The sequence below is a fragment of the Microcebus murinus genome, chromosome 19, assembly GCF_040939455.1.
Source record: "Microcebus murinus isolate Inina chromosome 19, M.murinus_Inina_mat1.0, whole genome shotgun sequence".
NCBI classification, from domain to species: Eukaryota; Metazoa; Chordata; class Mammalia; order Primates; family Cheirogaleidae; genus Microcebus; species Microcebus murinus.
In genome coordinates this window covers 881132-895167 of record NC_134122.1, presented here as the reverse complement: position 1 = coordinate 895167, position 14036 = coordinate 881132, and positions in this window count along the sequence as shown.

Genomic DNA, 14036 nt, shown 5'->3' with positions numbered 1-14036 from the left:
CAGGCATGGTGGCGCATGCCTGTAGTCCCAGCTACTCGGGAGGCTGAGGCAGGAGGATCGCTTGAGCCCAGGAGTTTGAGGCTGCTGTGAGCTAGGCTGATGCCACGGCACTCACTCTAGCCAACAAAGCGGGACTCTCTCTCAAAAAAAAAAAAAAGAAAAAAGAGGGGGAACCAGCCAGATGAGCAGGTCACCACGCGCTGGAGCCGCGGGAACCCGAGCGCTCCCGAGAGCCCGCACTGCGATGCGGCAAGTCACAGGCGTGCCATCGCCGGAGCTGGGGGAGCTCCGCTCAGTGCGCGGTTCCCGCGGCGCGAGGCAGTTGGCGGCGACCGCGTGTGGGATCTGGGGCGACGCTGTTGGGAGAGCCGTGGCGGGTGCAGCCTGCCGCCTGGTCACCGCACGCTGGGCTGGCCGTGGGCGCGGGTAGGGCAGAGTCGGCAGGGGCGTCCTCGGCTGCGGTCGGCCACGCGGGGTCATGGCGGGGAGCGTCACGTGTTTATTGCCACGCGTGAGTTGTGTGCTGCACGTGGCTCGTGTCAGTGGAACGTGTAACAAATGCACGCGTGTAAACGCGCATCTGCACGCCAGCGGCCGACTCGCCGAAGGTGCGAGACCTGCGTCCCGGCTGGGCGAATCTGAATCACCGGAAGCCTCTTTCGCTGCGCGGATCTCTGATGGGGGGGTGCGGATCTCGGACAAGGGGCTCGGAACTCGGACGGGGGGCTCAGATCTGGGCCCGGGGGGCGTGGATCTCGGACGGGGGGGGCACGGATCTCGGACGGGGGGGGCTCGGATCTTGGACGGGGGCGCGGATCTCGGAGGGGGGGGGCACGGATCTCGGACGGGGGGGGCTCGGATCTTGGACGGGGGCGCGGATCTCGGAGGGGGGGGCTCGGATCTCGGACGAGGGGCGCGGATCTCGGACGGGGGCGCGGATCTCGGAGGGGGGGCGCTGTCGCCTGCTCTGCTTGCGGAATCGCGGGGCGTCCTGCAACCTGGAAACCAGTCATGGGTGGAACCCGGCCTTGGCTCTCAGCGCCCGGCCAGGGAAGTCTCCGTCCACCTCTGACCACGGCCGGGGAGACGGAGCGCGGTGGGAGACTGAGGCGTGTGTCACACACGTCCCTCCTGCTTCTGCCATGCGCTCCCTGGGCACACGGGTGGGCCCGCCCGCCTGGCCCCGCCTGCCCCCACCCAGCGCTGTGCATGGGCAGGTGGGGCGGGCGTGGCGGGTAAAGGGGGCAGAGCTGCACCCCTGAGCCCCCGGGAGCCCCACCCCCGCCTCCAGGCCCCCCCTCCCGCCTGGTGCAGGGAGGGGGGGCAGAGGCCCAGCTTCCACGACAGAGAATCGATCCGACTGTAATTGGGACTTGGAGGAGGTTTAATATTTAACTGGATTAAATATTTAAACAGGGTGCGATGGCGGCTGGCTGGGAGGCAGGCCCCGCCGGGAGGGTGGGCGTCCCTGCCAGGCCACGCAGGGCCACGCCGGCAGCTCAGTCTCGCCACCTCGAAGAAGTGCCGCTGGGGCCGGCTCAGCCCGAGGTTCTGACTCGGGGCCCTTGGACAGGCTCAGGGCACGGCCCTGACTCTGCAGCCGGGACCACGGGAGTCCGGGTGTCACCCTAGGGGGCCTGGCCCCCTGTCAGGTGATATCGGACGCCGCCTGTGACAGCCCCCAGAGGACGGGCCGGGCCACTGGCCGAGACGCTCTCCTGTCATCTTCCTTCCAGACCTGGGCGGCGCGGGGTCTTCCGGCCCCTGGCAGATAGGGGGGCTGCCCCCCAACTCCCCACAAAGATGTGCCTGAGCAGGCCCGGCCAGTCCACACAGCCGGGCAGGGCGGGCAGGCTGGTCCTCTGTGCCCCGTGCCACGGACGGCCGCCCAGAGGGGCTCCCACGCTGGGGGCAGCCGTCCGTCACACGCCCAGGGTCCCTCTTCCCGTCCCCCAGCTGCACACGGGCCCCCGAGTTTGCCTCCCGAGTGGAGCCCCACGGCGCCGGGCAGTGTCAGCTCTGCGGGAGGACTGGGCCAGGCAGCCTGGTGACAGCGTGCAGGCCACGGGGACCGGGACACAGGTGGACGCCCAGCCAGGCCCGCGCCGCGTTCCGTGGGCCCAGGGGCTTCCTGAGGCCCCCACGGTCTGGGGCCCGGGGGCTCCTCTGGCCAGGCAGGTGCCTTCCCTGCACCCCGATGTCCTCACCTGTGAGGCGGCTGGGCGGTCGTCCCTGCGCAAGGGTGTCACAGGCGGAGACCAGGAGCCACCAGGCGCTGGGCGCTCGGCGTGTCCATGGAGTCCCTGGTCACCCTCCCGGGGCTCCGCTGGAGGGGACAGACGGAGGGACAGAGGGAAGCCAGACGGGGCAGGGAGGAGGGGGCGTCTGGGCAGACCCCTGGTCCCAGCCGGACACGGTGACATTCTGTTGCCCCCAGTGGGCTGAGGGCCAGTGTGAGGTGAACAACGGAAGGTGCTAGAAGGTGTTAACTGTGTGTGGTCCACTCGTGTGGCAGGCAGGTCCTGCGTGTGTGACCCATGACCCCCATGCACCCCCATACACCCTCATGGCTCCCACAGCCTCCATGTGCCCCCAGGGCCCCACCTCTCCCAGCCCCGGCCCCACGTCCGCCCTCCTCACCGCCAGTCTGCAGTCATCCCTTCCCCGGGTCGGGCGCTGACCAGCCGTTCCATCCCGGCCCCGAGTGACGGGAGCAGCGGCGGCTCCAGGGCAGCAGCTCTGCCGACACCCAGCTTCCCGGGCCGGTCACCCCATGGGGTGGTTGTTCCCCACGTAGCCGGGGTCTGCTTCTGCTCATGGGAGTCGGGGGGACGGTGCTGGGGGGCTCAGGTGTTATTCTGGGGTGAGGGGAGAGCTTGGAGGGTGGACAGGGCGGGGCCGGCTGTGGGGGTGTCTGCAGGTGCCAGAGACCTTCGGGTTCGACGGGGGCTGGGCCAGACCACCGCAGAGGGACCCTCGGCCTGCGTCCACGCCGCCTGTTGGAGCAGATCAGGGTCCCTGTTGCACCCTCACAGATGCCCACGGGGGCCCCCAAACCTGCCCAGTGCTGCCCAGCGGGGCTGCGTCCCTGAATCAGGCTGGGCCCTGGCGGGAGGGGGCCGTGGTGGGCAGGGCCGTATTGGGGGGGCTGTGGCCGGGAGGGCCGTGGCTGGCACTGGACGGGCGTGGGCTTCAGGTGTGGCCTCAGCGCCCGCCGGCTCCGCCCTCTGCAGGTGTCTTGGCTCCGCCTCCCCTCGCAAAGCAGCCCCGAGACCCTCCTCATCTGGGGGCCGAGTGGCAGCCCCCGGAGACGTGGCGTGTCCCACAGCCGGAGCCCGTGCTCGTGACTTTATGGGGAAGGGTCTTTGCCCACGGAACCAACTGAAGGACAGGCGGGCCGGACCACCCCGGGTGTCCTCGTGGGCGCCCAGCGGCTGCTGTCCTGAGAGGAGAGGAGGGAGGCTGAGGTCAGGCCACGTGGCCGCCAGCCCGGGCTGCGGAGCCTGGGGGGGAGGGAGGGAGGGCAGGAGGGGCGGGTTGGGGAGAGGGGCGGGAAGGGGTGGGAAGTCCTGTCCTCTGCAGCCTCTGGCGGGGGCTTGGCGGCCCCTGGATCTGCACCGGGGGCCCCAGAGCTGCGGGAGGGAGCCCAATGCCTGTGGTCTGAGCCTGGCCACCAGCGGTCCTTTGTGGCGGCGCCGCGGCAACCCAGCGCACAGCTCCGGCTTCCAGTCTGCGCCGGAGACCTGGGGTTTCCCGACCTCGGGCCCCACACAAGACACCTGGGGGTGTCCGCCCAGCCACGTGTGGGTGAGGAGCGCACGCCGCCCGGTCGCGACCCCCACACGCCGCCACTCCCACCGGGGACACCGTCCTGGGGACCCTGACTGAGGATGGGGCTCAGGGTTCCCAGGCTCCTCGGATTTCCGTGCCGGAGCGTGTGGTGTCCCTCCTGCCTGTGCTGGGCGCACACTAGTGGGCCGGCACCTCGGGGGCAGAGGCGGGAGCAGGTGCAGGAGGCGTGGGGGGCCCGGGGCTATGGCCTGGCTGCTCGAGAGCTTTGTGCCGGCTGCCAAGGCCCCTCGGGTCTCCCCGAAGCAGGAGCCCCTGCAGAACAGCCTGGGGCCAGGCTCTGGCCACGTACCAGGGACTCGGGGTCCCAGGGACTCGGGGTCTGTGCCGAGGTCCCCTCTGAGTTCCGGGATGCTCCAGTGCAGTGCAGGCGGCAGGGACGGGCGGCCCAGCCTGCGGCGTGGGGGCAAAGCCCTGGGGACGAGCTGGCCCTGCTCCCGGCTGTCCCCATGCTCCCTGGTGCAGGCCTGCCCGGGTGTGGGGCAGCTGCCCAGCACGTGCCAGCCCTTGGTGGCCCTGCCTGTGGCTGAGGGAGCAGCGCTATTGGATGACAGTCAAATTGGGGGTCAAAGGTCTTTGAAATGTGGTCTGGGCATGGGCCGCCCACCACACAGACCTCAGAGGAGAGGACGCGGGAGGGCCTGAGACAGGGTCCCCTCAGACGTGCGATCGTCAGAGACCGTCACCACACGCATGTGGCCTCGTTCACTGGTCCCTGGGAGCCGCTGGCACGTGGCCTGGCACCACCACGCCCGCCACGCCTGCTCCGTGGGCTCCCGGGGGAGGTCTCTCTGCAGACAGGAGGGTCGGCCCGGGCCCTGGTGTCTCCATCCCTGGTGATCGGATCCCTATGGCTTCTGTGACAAATGACCACACGGAGGGAGCAAACGACAGAGGCACTGGGGGCGGGGCTCCCGGGGGCTCCCGGGGACGGTCCTTCCGCGCCGGCTGTGGCCACACGCCCCACGTGGCCTTCTCCGTGTCTCCTCTGTGTCCTCCAAGGACACTTGTCGTTGGATCTGGGGCTCACGCAGATAATCCCGGATGATCCCACCGTAAGACTCTTGACAGCGTAATCACATCCGCAGAGACCCGTCCCCGACCGGCCGCGTCCGTAGCCCCCATGCGAGAAGGGGGGGAGGGGCACTCGTCCCCGGGGAGGGGCCACTCAGCCCTCGAGGTGGCGTCCTGCACCGCTCAGACATGGTCGCCAGGACCTGCAGTTCCCGCGGGGCCAGAGGAGGCCCCAGGCTCGGACCCGCAGTGGCCCGTCTGGCTGGCGTGGCCGGAGCGTGGCAGGCACCGAGGCTGCTGCAGCCGCGGCCCGGGACTGCGGCGAGGGGCGGGCGGGCTTGGCCCGCGCAGCGCAGGGAACGCAGACTCAGGGAGCTGGAAGAAAGTCCGGTCCCTGCTCAGTCTCCAGGGGCACACGGTGGTCCAGGCGCCCTGAGCCTTCTCGCGGCCCAGCCTCGGTGGCACTCGAGTGGCCAGCGTGGCCCCAACTCATGGCCCAGCACACGGTGGCCGCAGGACACAGCGCGGGGTTCGCAGCACAGGCCGCCTGCTGGTCACTCCTCCCAGCCAGAGTGTCCCTGCCCCTCTGGACTCTGAGGGACCCCGATTCAGTCTTCGCCCCCTCGAGAGCCACACCTGGACGCCCGAGCTCGCCCCACGCACGGCTGCCCCTCCACACGGGAAGACCCGGACGCTGCAGGCAGAGGGGCTCTGCTCCCCAGGTGGGGGGGCCGGGGTCTCCCTGGCCGCGCACCCCGCCCCGCCCAGAGGAGAGCCACGGCAGGTTTTGTTGCTGTGGCCGCTAGGGTCGGGGGTGTCCGGTGCAGCTGACCCCGCCCTGCCCCGGCAGAGGTGGCTGCTCGGTGGCTCTGCCCGCGTCCCAGGGAGCTGCAGCCCAGCCCGGCCTCGGTGTCCACCTGCCCCGCACGTGAGGCCTTGGTCCGTCGCTGCCTCCCAGCTGCTCTGGGGACCGAGGCTGGGTGGCCTGGCGGGGGTGGTCTCCATGGAAATGGCCCGTGGGTGGCTGTGGCTGTGGCGAGGGCTTGGTGACGCCGGCCAGAGGCAGAGGCTGGGCCGGGGACCGAGTGCCCAGAGCCCAGGCAGACCAGCGGGCAGAGCTCCCTCCAGACGGCCCTCCGGCCCCCGCCCCACCCGGGAGGCTCTGAGTGCAGCGGGGGCCGCGTGGCCGGGGTGGGGCTGCACCGCTGACCTCCCGCCACCAGCCTGCCTGGGGTCCCAGGGCCCGGTGTGGCCCTGACCTCCCTGTCCGGTGCCAGCCTCGCCCCGGCCGGTTCCCTCTGGTCTCGGGGGCCGGCCCATGCTCAGGCTCCTTCATGCTGCGTGCAGAGCGTCCCGCGCTGGGGGCAGCTCGTCAGTCACTCACAGGGTTGTCACGGCCCCAGAGCCCGGGTGACAACACAAGAGACGGAGCTTCACCAACCCCTGGGGTCCCCGAGCCCCAGCCACACCCGCCCAGCGATGCGGGGTTGGGAGGCGCCGGCTGGGGTCCCTGGCAGGCCCTGGGGGTGTAGGGAAGAGGGAGAGCTGTCTCGGGGTACAGAGGACCCGAGCCCACAGCCAAGTGGCAGAAGGTGCCGGAGCATGGGGGGCTCTGACAGCAAAAACCCTCTGTCCCCCGGGAGTCAGAAGACACGTCAGGGCCTCTCGCCTGGATGAGCAGACCCCACAGAGAGGCGCAGCCCCTGCCCACTTCCCGCACACCAGGCTGGGCCAGCAAAGGCCCGGGGAGCCTCCGGCCCCACCTGGGCTCTCCCTGGGCGGGGGCCGGCCGGAGGGATCTGCAGGGCTGGGGGCCCAGGGCCTCTGCCACTTGGTTCTGACACAGGAGCTGCCCCTGGCCCCGGGAAGACTGCCCAGCGCCCTGGGAGCGGGCAAAGCTGGCCCCTGAGGCAGAGGCAGGCCGGCCAGGCAGCCCGGGAGCTGGGGCAGGGCTTGGCATGAAGCCTGGTAGGAAGGGGGGGCAGGATGAGACGGGGACCCCAGGGTGGTGCCACTGCAGGGAGCGCCCAGAGTCTCCCATTCATTCCGCAGATGTGTGGGGTTCGAGCACAGGTGCCAGGGGACGAGGCTGCAGCTGTGGGAGTTCCGGGCAAGGCAGGGGAGGTGGAACAGAGCAAGGATGCTCCCCAAGGAACACGGGGCACTGAGGCTCCACCTGGCCCCCAACGGGGAAGTGCAGGCTGAGCCCCGACCTTGGGGTTCAAGGCGCCTGCTTCTCCCGCTGCCTGGGGGAGGCGACGTCTCCTCAAACCCAGCAGTGTCCCGGGTCCCTCCGGAGCTCACCTGAGGATCAGGCAGGGTGACACCTGGGCAAGCCCAGGGCCTGGGTCTGCAAGCAGTGGCCGTGCATAGAGATGGGCCTCAGCCCTGTGGGGACGGGGTGGGGACAGCGAGGACGGCAGGTTAGGGTTCCTCGGGGTGTTCCGTGGTCTCCCGGAAGCCGACCCCCAGCCGGGCACGCGGGCGCCGCAGCCTCCTCAGGACAACCTGGCGGGGGAGCAGGTGGGAAGGGACGAGGACCAGGCCAGGGCACATAGGCCACCGAGGGGCCATGCCCCAGGGTGTGGTCTGGGAGGAGCTGGGGTGGCCCTGAGGGTCCAAACTGGGGCCCAGGGTCGCGCCGGTGTGTGCAGCCCCCCAGTGCCTGGAGGGCTGCCACAGGAGCGAGGACGTGGGAGGAGGCCTTGGGGGTCGGCCCTGCTAAGGGCTGCGCCCCGGCCCCTGGGATTCAGGCCTCACCCTTCCCCCCAGCAGGCGCAGGGAGGCCTGATCCCCAAATAAAAATGTTTGGTTCCAGGGCTGACGGCCGTGAAATGCATAGGCTGTTGTTCTGTCTCCCCAGACAGCCACGTCTGGGCCTGGAGGTGCCTGGGCCATCCCGGGGGAGACCCTGAACCACCTGGCCACCGGACTGGAGGGGCCGCACCACCCGCTGGCCTAAAACTGGGTTTCCGCTTCTCAAAAAAGTGGGTCCAAACTCCAGCAGGTCGACCGGGGTTATGACCTCGGAGTAGCGCGACCTCTGTGCCTCAGTTTCCTCATTGGAGGCTGGCAAAGAGGCCGGTGTGCCAGGGTGGCCAGAGGCTTCAGTGAGGCCGGGGTGCTCTTGGTGGGGTGGGGGTCCCCGTTTCTCTTCAACTTTTGGGGGCCAGGCGCGTGGGGCCCCGGGCCGTCGAGCACACGAGGGCTGGCAGCAGACACCCCCGCCCGGCAGAGTCGGCCGAGGCCATGCGGCCTGCAGCCCGGAGCCCCCAGGGGACGGGCCCAGCCCGGCCTGAGAGCGGCTGGCCCTGAATGCCGAGCCCAGCTGAGCCTGGCGAGCCGGAGCCCACGCACACGCGAGTGCTGAGCCAGGCGGGGCCCGGCCTGCGTGGGCGCAGGTCTCGGGCGCCAGCCGCGGGGTTGCCAGGCAACCGCCACACGCATCCTGCCTCTCTCTTACCGTGTGGCAGAGGAGCGGGGTTCAGACGTCTGTTTCGCCGTCTGCCGGGGCTGCTCTTGGTCTGGGCGGCGGGGAGGGGCGCCGCCCGGCTGTCCCCCGTCGGTCCTGGGGCGCAGGCCGTGGGGCAGCGCAGCCGCCCACCCCAGGCCCTGCTCGCGGGAGAGGGCTCACGAGTTCTCCCGGCAGCCTGGCCCGCTTGGGCGGTGGAGCTCCAGGCCGGCGGGGCGGGGACCTTCCCGCAGGACCCACAGTGACACGGGGGCTGCCTGCCCCTCTGCCTGGGCGCAGCCCCTCCTGGGCTGTCTGGGGCTGACACCAGGCCGCCCAGGGCCACCTCTGCCCACAGCTTGGCGCTCTGAGCTCCACGCTGCCCTGGGCCGGGGACCAGAGCCTGGGCCACAGACCTCGGTTTCCCCCAAAGTGCCTGGTGCCAGGGTGGCCTGGTGGCTCTCCAGTTCTTGGGGGCCACGGCCAGAACCCCAGAAGCCCGCAGCCGAGGCTCCCCGTGAGGGCCCTGCGGTGTGTGAGGGCCGTGCCTGGGGTCTCGGGAGTGGGCCTCGCCAGCCATGGCCTGCGGGCCGCGCAGACTCACACGGGTTCTGGGAGCTCATTTTCTGCGTGTGCGGCGCACGGGTGGGGTTCCCGGGGCACAGTGGGCTCACGGGCCGGTCCCAAGTGCTGGCAGCCGTGTAGGATCCGGAGGCTTCCGTGGGGGAGGCCCTGACCCAGCACCCACAGCTGGGCCTGACCGGCCCTCGCCAGCACCAAGGCCTCGGTGGGCAGCGCTGGCCCTTGGGGTGGGAATGGCTTTGTTATGGGCGATGGGAGCCATGGATGGTTCTTGAGCAAGAGGAGTCAGGTGCTGGTTCCTGCAGGCTGGGCCGGCCTGGCTGATCAGAGAGGGCGAGCAGCAGGGTCCTGTGTGTGCACGTGTGGACTGCTTACGTGGGCCTGGGGCTTTTGCCCTTTGGGGCAATCTAGGATTTTCCTTCTGAGCTGAGATACTCTGGCCCCGCCCACCCTGAGCACTGTGGGCAAACTGAGGCAGACTTGAGTTTCTGGGCCTGAAGGGAAGACCAGACGGAGACCCTGCTGGCTCCAGGCACCCTGGCCTCACGTGTGTGCATGCAGTAGGTCAGCCCCAACACGGGACCCTTGCGTGCCCACGGTTGGCCCAGCGAGAGCCCCCGAGGAAGGCTGGGCCCCTGTTCCCGTCACCAAAGGCGACCAAGTCCACCTCGGTCCAGCCCCGCCCCCGGCCTCTCCTGACCCAGCAACCGTGTCCCTGCCCTGAGTCTGTGGGAGCTTCCGGAGTATTCCGGGCTGATCCGGAGGGGCGGACGGTGGGGCCGGCCTGGCCCCCCAGACCTTGACTCTGCCTGCTGGTCCCAGGACGATTATCGGGCGGTGGAGCGCCATTAAAGAGTTTAAAAATAACTGCTTATCGCAGCCTGCAGGCCAAAGTTCAGGGCGCAGAGCTGCGGGCTCCGTTAAGAACCAGCAATGGCGTAGGCGGCGCCGCCCTGCCGTGGGGGGCCGATCCTGGGGTGGGGGCAGATGCGGCGTCCTCTGCCACCTGCCGGGGTCTCCGGTCTGCTCTGGGGCCTTGCGCCCCTCGAGCGACCGTGGCTGGAGACATGGGCGGGGCCCCGGGCCAGGGGAGGGGCTCCCCGAGCCTGTGGACGGGAATCGGGCTTCGGGGTCCGGGCGTGCGCTGGGGCTCTGGGTGGGAAGGGCCAGGCTTCCCCTGAAAGGAGCCCCGGCCTCCTGGGGATCGAGTGGGTGACGAGCAGGGCACACATGGGTGGGGGCTCCATGCGTAGGGGAGCCCACCCTGTCCACCCGGCCCCACCCCACCCTGTCCCCCTGTGCCACGCCGGCCACCAGCCCCGACTGGCGGAGGACAGGGACCTGCATTAACCTGGACGGGGACCTGCATTAGCCACGAGCCAGAGGACGCCGGGAGTCGCTAGAGCCCGAAGGGGCAGGAAGGACCCCTCCCCCCAACAACACGCGATCCCTCCCGGTCTCGGGCCCAGAGCCGGGGGTGCAGTCTTATTGGTCTGTGGCCCCTGGTTAGGACGGCCCAGGAGACTGGCGTGTCACCGCATGTGGTTATCCAGCCGTCTGTGACGTCGACGCTCACGGCTCGGGTAAAACGTGACCCGTCCCTGCGTCCCTCCTGCTTTTACTGACAGACAAAGGAAATCTGTTCTCTCAGGACGGCCCCCACTTCCCAACAGGCACCCACACGGCCCGGTGGCCCCTCTGGGCTCTGGCGGTGACCAGGACGTCCCCTGGAGGAGGGACACGGCCTGGAGACGCTGTGCTCCCTCAGGCCTGAGCTGGAGTGGGAGGCAGAGGTGGGGGGCCGGCAGGGGGCGGCGGGGTCCTGGGGGCCCTGAGGCTGGAGGGGAGACGGGAGGGTGGGAGCAGCCTGGGAGCCCCGGAGGGCAGCGTGCCCAGGGCAGGGCTGGCGCGGTGGGGGCGGGGGGGGGGGGCTGGCGCCTGGGGAGGCTCTCAGTGCCCCCCCCAAAGACCTTCCCGTAAGTCTGGAGCAAATGGTGTTTGCTAGAAGGAGGCGCCTGTGCTCCTGCCAAGGTGGGGTCCCCAGGGCCCCTTCCCTCTCCCGCTAAGGAAACCACGATGTACGATGATGCAAAGTGCATTAGCGCCGCGGGGAGGGGTCCGAGCCGGCCTGGCGCAGGCGGCGGCACCACGTGCCTCCTCGAGTCAGCGGCAGGTCCGTCTCCTGCTGAGAACCTGCCGGCCCCCAGGGAGAGGCCCGTCCTGGGCCGCCTGCCTTGCGGGTCCCCGCCCTGGGGCCCGCCCCTGCCCCCGCCTGAACACCGCCTGGCAGAAAGGGGCCCGACTCCCAGAGACCTCCTGCTCTTCTGCGGCCCGGGAGGGGGTCGTGAGCTGGGTCCCTGGAGAACCGCGGAGGGCGCACACCGGAGCAGGCGAGCGTGGGCCGGCGCCATCCAGACCCGCCTTTGCCTCCAGCGCCCGGCGAGAGCCTCCTTGGCTCTGTCCTCATCGCGGCAGGGCTCCCGGCGAGGGGCCGCATGAGGGCGGCGTGGCTCCGTGGCCCTGCTCCGTGTCTCCCTAGGACTGTCCCGGATGCCCGAAGCCCACCTCTGCCCTGCGCCTCCCGGGCGGGGCTGCCCCAGGGAGGTCCTCAGCCAGGACCCCGGGCCTCAGGCCTGGGCCTGTCCCCGAGAGGGGGGACACCAACACGCAGGAGCTGAGGCCACTTACGGAGGGACCCGCAGGCAGAGCCGCTGACGTAGGGACAAACTGCCTGGGCGCCGACCCTCTCAGACCCTAAAACAGGGCGGGACGGGTGCCGTGAAGCCTCCTCCGTCTGTCCTCCCGGGAGGCTCTGCTCAGCCAGCCACGCCTTCCCCGCCCTCCCTGGAAGGTTCTGGAGCCACAGCGCCGGCCAGTGCCTGGGACGAGGGCAGCCACTGCGCTGACGTGAAGTCCCGGCCCGTCTGACCCTCCTGTGGGCTTCCCAGCTGTCCCACGCGGCCTGCAGAGCCTGCGGCCTGGGCCACCCGGCCTGGCCAGCTGCGAGAGTCCGGTGCCTGCTGCCCGGCCCGTCTGACCCTCCTGTGGGCTTCCCAGCTGTCCCACGCGGCCTGCAGAGCCTGCGGCCTGGGCCACCCGGCCTGGCCAGCTCCGAGAGTCTGGTGCCTGCTGCCCGGGGCGGCTGTCCTGGGCGCCTGGCCTCAAGGCCCTGGGCACGGCCAGCCCCTCTCCCAGCTGGACACCTGTCCTTGCCTCCACGCCCAGCTGTGTGCAGGGCTGTGGCGTGCAGCCATGTGTGGCCGTGTGCAAGGCCGTGGTGTGCAGCCGTGTGCAGCTGTGTGTGGCGGAGTGCAAGTCCGTGGTGTGCAGCCATGTGCAGCCGTGTGTGGCGGAGTGCAAGTCCGTGGTGTGCAGCCATGTGCAGCTGTGTGTGGCCGTGTGCAAGGCCGTGGCGTGCAGCCGTGTGCAGCCGTGTGTGGCCGTGTGCAAGGCCGTGGCGTGCAGCCGTGTGCAGCCGCGTGTGGCCGTGTGCAAGGCCATGGCGTGCAGCCGTGTGCAGCCGTGTGTGGCCGTGTGCAAGGCCGTGGCGTGCAGCCGTGTGCAGCCGCGTGTGGCCGTGTGCAAGGCCGTGGCGTGCAGCCGTGTGCAGCCGCGTGTGGCCGTGTGCAAGGCCGTGGCGTGCAGCCGTGTGCAGCCGTGTGTGGCCGTGTGCAAGGCCGTGGTGTGCAGCCGTGTGCAGCCGCGTGTGGCCGTGTGCAAGGCCGTGGTGTGCAGCCGTGTGCAGCCGTGTGTGGCCGTGTGCAAGGCCGTGGTGTGCAGCCGTGTGCAGCTGTGTGTGGCCGTGTGCAAAGCCGTGGTTTGCAGCCATGTGCAGTCGTGTGTGGCCGTGTGCAAAGCCGTGGTGTGCAGCCGTGTGTGGCCGTGTGCAAGTCCGAGGCATGCAGCCGTGTGCAGTCATGTGTAGCTGTGTGTGGCCGTGTGCAAGGCCGTGGTGTGCAGCCGTGTGCAGTCGTGTGTGGCCGTGTGCAAGGCCGTGGTGTGCAGCCGTGTGCAGTCGTGTGTGGCCGTGTGCAAGGCCGTGGTGTGCAGCCGTGTGCGGCCGTGTGCAAGGCCGTGGTGTGCAGCCGTGTGCAGTCGTGTGTGGCCGTGTGCAAGGCCGTGGTGTGCAGCCGTGTGCAGTCGTGTGTAGCTGCGTGCAAGGCCGTGGTGTGCAGCCATGTGCAGCCGCGTGTAGCTGCGTGCAAGGCCGTGGTGTGCAGCCGTGTGCAGCCATGTGCAAAGCCTCCTCATGCGGATCACCTGCCCACCCCTGCTCCTCTTGGCCTTGGGAACAATCTGATCTGATCCTAAAAACAGTAATAACACCCTGTTCTGCTTGTTTTATTATCACCAAGGAATGCAGGAAAAAGGAAAATATCCTGCCCCGTTGCTGGCGCGGCCAACCCTGCCCTGAGCCTCGCCACAGCCCAGCCCCCGGTGGGCGCGTGTCCCCGGGCTGCCCCGTGGCAGCTGTGGCCGGGTGCGGGCAGCTGGGGCCGAGCGCCCCTCTCTGTCCCTCCCGCCGCCGACCCCGTCCTCGGCTGAGGCCACACGGGGACTCTGCATCCCCAGCCTGCGGGGAGGGGCTCGGAGCCTCAGGAGCGCTGAGAGAGCCTTTCCCTGAAAGAACCTTCTAGAAGCATCTGTCCAGGGAGGTGGGGCCTCGGGGGCACCCAGGAGCGCAGGGGCCGGGGCAGGGGCGTCCCGGAGGCTGCCTGGGCTTGAGGGGAGGGGCGTGGACAGGGAGGCCGAGGGCAGAGGGGTGGGGGGGCCCCATCACCCCAAGGCCGCCAGGTGACCTTGGGCGTCTGCTCCGGCTGCCTCCCTCCCAGTGGAGCCGCTGACCCCCGAGTGCGCGTCCATCAGCCCAGCGGCTCCCGTGGGGGCCTTCGGGCGCCGGCGGACCTGGAGCAGCTATTTCCAGGGGCTTAAGTGCTGGGCGGAGCCGGCTGCTCCGGGTCTATTTCCGTCCTCGCCTCGTCCTCGGGTGGGGGGCAGGTGGGGGCCGGCCACGCCCAGGGCCTCCATCCCCTCCCATGCTCCTGGCTGAGCACGGGGCGCCCCAATTCCAGGGAGCGGGGCTTCCCTTCTCTCCTGCCGTCCGTCGAGAGGAGGATTTCTGCAGACGCCCCGTTTCCCA